Source organism: Manis javanica, chromosome 11 (assembly GCF_040802235.1).
Source record: "Manis javanica isolate MJ-LG chromosome 11, MJ_LKY, whole genome shotgun sequence".
NCBI classification, from domain to species: Eukaryota; Metazoa; Chordata; class Mammalia; order Pholidota; family Manidae; genus Manis; species Manis javanica.
The window spans coordinates 102192673-102200183 of record NC_133166.1 but is presented as its reverse complement, the minus strand read 5'-3'; positions in this window follow the sequence as shown (position 1 = coordinate 102200183).

Genomic DNA, 7511 nt, shown 5'->3' with positions numbered 1-7511 from the left:
CACCTCCCGTGGGTCTGCGTCACCCACCGTTGCCTCTCTCAGGCCGTTAGCCTCTCAGCCTCACCTCCATCCTTCTGCTGGTGACCACTTTCAAGTCTCTCCATTCTAAGAAAACTTCCCCCTTCAACTATCAACCTGTCTTTTTCTCCTTCCTTCCCTCCAGCGTCAAACCTCAAAAACAATGGTTTCTATTTGCTGCCTACACTTTCTCATCTTCCCTCACTCTTCAACCTACTGAATATGTCTACCGTCCCCACCACCGACTCCTAGCAAAGGCTGTGGCCTTCCTAATGACATCCCCTTTTTAGGCATCTTCCCATTCACCATCTCCTGCTCTCCCTCAAGACACATTTCCAGGTGAATGTCCCCTGACTTCCAAAGCAGGCATAGATGTCCCTTTCTGGTACCTTCCCCAAAATGCAACCCTCTCTTGGCTTCCATGATTCTCCTTCTCTCTTTGGCCAGTTTTTGGTCTCTTTGGGAGTTCCTGGTCCACCTGCAGAATGGGTTCTTCTTTGTCTCAGGATTCTATCTTGGGGCTATTGTTCCTCAACACTCCCCATGAGGGACCTCCTTCTCGCCAAGGCTTCATTCACCATCCAAACACTGATGACCCTTAATCTTTATCTCTGAGCCTTACTTCTCCCCTGAGCTGTGGACCCATGTCTCTAATTTCTAACAGGATTTCTCAGCCTGGATGTCCTCATGACCCCACCACTCAGAATATACAACTTGAACTCATTACCTATACCTGCCACCCAATTGGAAGAATTACCCACAGACCTCACTCATCCCTAGCAATTCCTTCCTCCTCACCCTCCACACACAACTGTGATCTGTTGTATCTAGTCTGCGGAGTATCTCACACCTGTCCCCTCCTCATGTCTATCCCCAATGCCCTCACCATCTCTTGCTAGAACTATTTCAGTAGCCTTCTAATTTCTCCCCCACTATCCAGCCATCCCAGCCCATCCCCACATTACCACATGGAAACTTTCTCAAACACACATTTGATTATGTTGCTTGTCTATTTTAGAGCGTCCAGTGATTGATTTCTCTGCTGTTTCCAGGATAAAGTCCAAACTCTAACCTGACAGACCTGGGAAGGGTAAGGTTTAAAGGCCACATCACCCTCCAATATTCCCTATTTTGATGAGTGGCCCTTTACAGTCTAGATTTTCAGCCTCATCTCCAGCCTCACAACTGTAGCCCCTCACACACACCAAGTGCCTCCAGCACGCCAGCCTTTGGTTTATGTTGCTCCCTCAGCCTGGAATGTCTCCTCCATTCCGCAGAATCCCTTGAAGGCAGATACTGAGGCACTCATCATTGTACATCCAGTGCCTGGCACCAAGGGGGGGCTTAATAAGTAGAGACTGAAGGGCTGCCACTTCAGGGAGGCCAACTCTCAAATGTCACTTCTTCTCTGCCTCTCCTGATCACTGTCCACGTCCATCCAAAGAGACTGATTGTTCCTTCCAGGCTCATTCATTTAAATATTTCACGAGTTCCTGCTAAGTACCAGGCACTGTACTAAGAGGGGCGATTCAAGGACCTTCAGGCTAGGGCACCTGACGGTTGAGTAAACATCATAACACTGAGCTGAGCACTGTGATGGGTGCTTCTGTCATGCCCGTTACCTGTAGAGACACTCACATGAAAAGCCAAAGCATGGCCGCCATGCTAGCTGGTGAGCATGGTGCCCGGGCAGAAGGAGCGGGTGGGCTGAGTCAAGTGTCACATATGTCTGAGTCCAGTCAGGCTGCTATGACAAATATCACAGGCTGTGTAGGTTTTAAGCAGCAGCAATTTGTTTCTTGCAGTTCTGAAGTGTGGGAAGCCCAAGATCAAGGCATGGGCATGGCTGCCTTCTGGCAACAGCCTCCTTCCTGGCTCATAGCCAGTGCGTTCTCTCTGTGTCTGTGTCCTCACAAGGTGGAAGGGGCTGGGAGCCTGGGGGGGAGTCTTATATAAGGGCATGAATCCCATTCATGAGGGCTCTATCCTCATGACCTAAGCATCGCTGAAAGGCCCCACCTCCTAACGGCTTTCTCCTTCAAACTACTGACCCAAAAAGAAAACTCAACTATAAGCTTCCTTCAAACTACTGACCCAAAGAGAAAACTCAACTATAAGCTTCATATAAAGCAAAAGAGCAAAAGAGTTACACATGAGGTTTGAAAATAGACTGCTGGTTGCCTCAGTGCTCCAGATGCCCTGCCACCCACTCTACGCACGACCCATCCCAGTGTAACCAGGAGAGCAGACAGCTGCACTAAAAATGTTCTTAAAGATTGCAAGCACTACTGCTAGAAGTCTGTATTTTTAGAAATTTTCTACAAGCACCCTGAAATTAAGGACTGGGCCAGCTCCAGCCATTCATACCCCCAGATGTGTACAAGTTCAGCTTCCCAGCACAACACAGATGACAGGGGTCTGGGCCAGCTCTTAGGGAGTAACAGGAGGGGAAATCTGTGGTCCAGCCCTGCCCTTCCTGTGCCCTATCTCCCATTGTCCTGAATGCCGCCTCCTTTCACTTTCAAGAACCAAATTGTGCCAATCGTGTGCACTTTGCTTCCTCATACCTGAAACTCTCACTGATCAAGGTCCCCCGAGAGGGTAGGAGCTGTGTCTATATTTTTTCCCTGTACCTCTGCGTTCCCCCATCAAAAATTGTTCTTCAGAAGACATTTCATCACATCATTATGAATCCATGTCAGTACATTATCCCAGGGACATTTGTATTGTAAGTTTCATTTCTGATTATGGTCTCCGCTAAGAAATGAGCATGGTTTGTGGAATGTGCAGTGGGAAGAACCTTCCTTCTCGGGCTTCAGTTTCATCATCTGTAAACTGAGGGGGATGTTTAATCCCCAGCACTGGCATCTAGGAGTTGATGATTCCTCTGGTGTTCGTAAAACCTCGTTCCATCAGTCACGGTTCTCCAGAGAAACAGACCAATAGGATGTATATAGAGAGAAAGCTTTATTATAAGGAACTGGCTCATGCGATTATGGAGACTGACAATTCCCAGGATCTGCAGGATGAGTTGGCAAGCTGGACACCCCAGAGAGCCAGTAGTGTAGTGCTAGTCCAAGTCTGAAGGCCTGGGAACCTGGAGAACTGTGATCTAGCTCTAGTCTGTAGGCCAGCAGGCTCGAGGCCCAGCAAGAGCTGATGCTTCCGTTCAAGTCTGGAGGCAGGAAAAAGTTGATGTCCCAAGTCAAAGGCATTCAGGAAGGAGGAATTCTTACTCAGAGAAGGGTCATCCTTTTATGCTGCTCAGGCCCTCGACTGTTTGAACGAGGCCCACCCATTTTGCTTTACTTAGTCTATTGACTTACAGGTTAATCTCATCCCAAGCACCCTCAGAGACACACCCAGAGTCATGTTTGACCAAATACCTGGGCACTTCATGGCCCGGTCAAGTGGGTACATAAAACTAACCATCACACTCAAAAGGCCAGGCCCTGGTAGTGAACAAGAGACATCAGATGGGAAGTTCTCTGAACTCCTGGGTATAAAGGCAAGGCCATCCTTGGTATTTAACTCTACCTCCTCCCCCAGCCCCCTGCCCACCACACCCCCAGTTTCTTTCCACTCCCACTTCGTAACTTTTTTTTCTTTTTTACATTAAGAAAGCATTAAAAGCATTTTAAGGAAAATATTATCTGTAACATTTATAGACATTAACAAATTAAATGAAATACTTCGTTCTATAGCATACTGAAACAAAAACCACAAACTCATTCCAAAAAAAGTGAAACCACTGGTCACTCACACAGTGTTACTGAACTGAATCTAAAGTTCAAAAAAGAAGTGCTACAGTAAGGCGCGTGAGATGCATGGGCAGAACACAGCCTTTGTCTGCAACCCAGCCACCGGATACCAGAAGCTGAAGTGTTTAAGCTGAGACTCTGAAGTCCACTTCTCCAAAGTAAGATGGTATTCATTTGCTCATTCATTTTGTTTGCTCAGTAATTTATGTAAGCAAGAAACGTATTTATTGAGCACCTACTATGGGTAGCTACAGATCTAGATCTGGGGCAATGTGACAGCAAGTAAGATGCAGGCTCGCTCTGGAAGAACTCGGTGGGGAAACAGACTGCAAATCCCTGCTTGGGCTTCCCAGCTCATCTGCGCATTGCTCCTCCCGGGAAGCCCTGTCTGATCCCCGTGCTGGGCCTCCTCCCAGAGTGGCCGGCACCCCTTTGCCCTCCCCTGGCTCCATGCCTCTCATCATAGCATTATCATAGCACCACTGTCACCTGTTCTGTCATTGCTATTGCGTATCTCCAAGTCCTCAGTGGCAGGAGCCTCTGAGAGGGCAGGGACTTCTATCTTTTCGTCCCGCCACAGCCCTGGCACACTGGAGTTGCTTAATACATGTTTACGGACAGAATTAGTAGGTGAATACATCAAATAAACTTGCGCAGTACACATGAGTACCATAGCAGCAGCGTGCTACGGGAGACTGAGAAGGAAGTGACTACTTCGGGGAACCAGAAAGAGGGTGTTTACACTGCAGGTTGGAGAATAAACTCCATTTGAATAGGCAGAGGGGGCAGAGGGCTTTCCGTGAAGAGTGCGCAGCAAGCGCAAAGGCACTGAGGCTCAGAAGCCTGCCACTGGGCTCATGAGTGGGAAGCAGCTCACTGTGCTGAAGCAGGGTTACGGGGATGGGGAGCCGGGGGGTGGGGGTGAAGGGGATAAAAAGGTGGACGAAGCCACACGTGAAGGAGCTTGCTTGCCACACACAGGTGAGCCTCCTACTGAGCAGGGCAGTCCGCTCAGCGCACTGGGAGGGGTGCTCAGTGCAGTACAAGCCCGGAACTACTAACTTGGCAGCAGTGGGGTGGGTCAAAACCAGGAAAGGGAGATGGGTAAGGTGGATGTGTTAGTCCGGGAGGGAGATGATATGATGGGGGTGGTGAGGTTAGCAACGAGGCGATCTGTGTGAGGGGTATTTAGGATGCAGAATCAGTAGGACTTGGTCTTTAGGACTAATCCATGAAGACTGAGTAAATGTGTGTACAATCGATGGAAGTACTTGTGTGTTTTGAAACTAGGTCAAAAACACTCTGAACTGGTCTCATAGGAGGAAATAACCTTTGTCTCTACTTAAAAAAACATCCTCCTGGTAGTTCCTCCCGCCTCCTTTGTGCTCCTGTGGGTTGCTGGCACTTGTCAAACCACTTTGTAGTGATGGAAGTAACTTTTCCCTGGAACATATCTTATTTTCCCATGGGGACATTGAGAGCTCACAGAGGCAAACCTACGTTTCATACATCTCCATACCCCCCCGTAGGGGTGTGTGCCGCCTGCCGGATACCTACCAGGTGTTCGGTAACCAGTAAGGGTTAATTAATTCACTGGTTGGTGCCTATCAGGTGATGAGATGGGCAAAAGTCTCCACATTTTAAAAAAAATTGGAATAATACTAGATTTACAGAAAAGCTACCAAGACAATACAGAGGCTTCCTACATACTCCTCACCTCCCCCTTTCCAAACTGGTGGCGGTAGGACAGGAACAGCCCTGAGCCAGTGTGCCCTCAGACAAGGCACAGCACCTCAGTGGGCCTCCGTTTTGTCACTGGTGAAGGGAGAACAGTGCCCGCCCTGCCTCCCTGCGAGCCCCACGCCACTATAATAAAGTCCCCGAGAGGAGCCAGCTGGGGAGGTGGCCTCTGGGTCCGGGTGGCTGCTCGCTGGCTGCCCCACACCTTGTTCCCCCTGAAGCCCACTTTCTCTCTGGGACCCTGTCCCTAAGCGGCAGGGGGGTGCCCCCAGTTGGCCTCCTCCAGCCTCATCTGAGCGGCTGGCAATTGTGTCCTTTGCGGCCACAGCCCCAGGGCTGGCAGGTCCAGCACATAGGAAGGCAGACAAATATTAACTGACAAAAACAAGGGATAAGGCAGCATTTACTGGGGGACTGTAAAGTACTCAACAGATTATTAGGGAGCACAGGGCACAGAATTGGGGAGTCATGGAATTCAAGAGTTGTATCCGTATTAACCCGCTCACTGTACGCACAGAATGACTTGTCGAAGGTTAAATGCTAGTAAGGGGCAGACTGGGGTCAAGTGACCTCATGGTCAGGGCAAACCAGGCTGCCCGCCAGTGTGCACAGAGATCTAGTGACAGTGTTGGGTGTCAGGAAGTCCTCGCTTTGAGCAGCCCTCCAGGCAAAACTGCCAAGCTACCATCATCGAATCTGACCCTCGAAAACAAGGGTTTTTCCCTAGCAGCTCAAGAAGTAACCTGAGATCCCAGCTGCCCATCAGACATTCCCACAGCTTCTCTTCCTGTGCCCCCATCTCACTGTAACTGGCTCTTTGGGGAGGGGCACCCCAGGCCAGAAAGGAAGGCCCGTAAGTATACAAACGATGGGGAGCTGCCCATCTAACCCCACCCTAGCCTCCCGTTCTCCAGTTACTGGGCTCATATTGCAAACCAGGACCCAGGGCTCCATCCTGCTCCGGGAGAAGGGCGGGGGCCAGCACAACGGGGGCAGAGAGAGCTGTGGGAGAGCCTGACTCTTCCTCTCGCCACACACACACACACACACAAATCATATTTTTTTCCTTCTCTAGACTCTGTTAATATCTTTGGTTCATGGTCTGCCTCTTCCATTTGCACACTGCCTGACACATCTATGTGCCTTTGCTGTATACATACTTGTTCCTTTCCACCCAAACTAAATGGTCTTGACAGGCCCGGCCGACTGCACTGTCTGAGACCAGCTGTGCATGTCAGCTGTGGTGCCTTTGGGGCTTCTTACAGCTTCCTCCTCCCTTCCAGAGCCCCCTCTCTTCCTGCTTCTCTGCTCCCCTTCTGTCCTTCCTAGCACGTTGGTGTTTCTATGAGGAACAGAGTTTAAAACCTGAGGAACTACCGATACAAGGCCCCAGTTGTCTAGGAGCTGGTTTAGCTGGTCCCAGGACTGAAAACTTGTGCTAGAAAAGCCCCTCCAAGCCTGAGCTTCCTGCTCCAGGAGGCTTCAGCCTTGTTTGTGTATTCTGAAACAGTTGGTACAGGTGAAGAGGAGGGCTACCGGTCCAGGGGAGAAAGGGTGAGCACGCCCAGTGGGCCAGGTCCTACGTCCCAGTGGGCCAGACAGGCTGACACGGGCAGCTGACTTCTGGTTCCATAAGCTTCTTCTCAGAAGACACACACACACATTAAAAATTTCAGTGTGGAAGAAATTAGAGAAGTACAATACGGTGTGTATGTGTATGTTTACGCAGTTGTAAACTTGAATTAGAAGTATTAATATAAACTCACAATGCACTTACATTTAAAAAACTTCCCCTAGCTTTGTCCACTGTAAAGACCTGAAGCCCATGACCTACACAGTAACAAGTGCCCCCAGTGCTGAGATTATGGTCTCTAAATACCCTTTTCCACAAAGGCAACCAGAGACCATTAGAGGAAATAGCTTATTCCAGGTCTGTGGAGGGAAATGTACAAGATGAGCCTGGACATCTAGTCAAGACCCATTTAAGGTTGT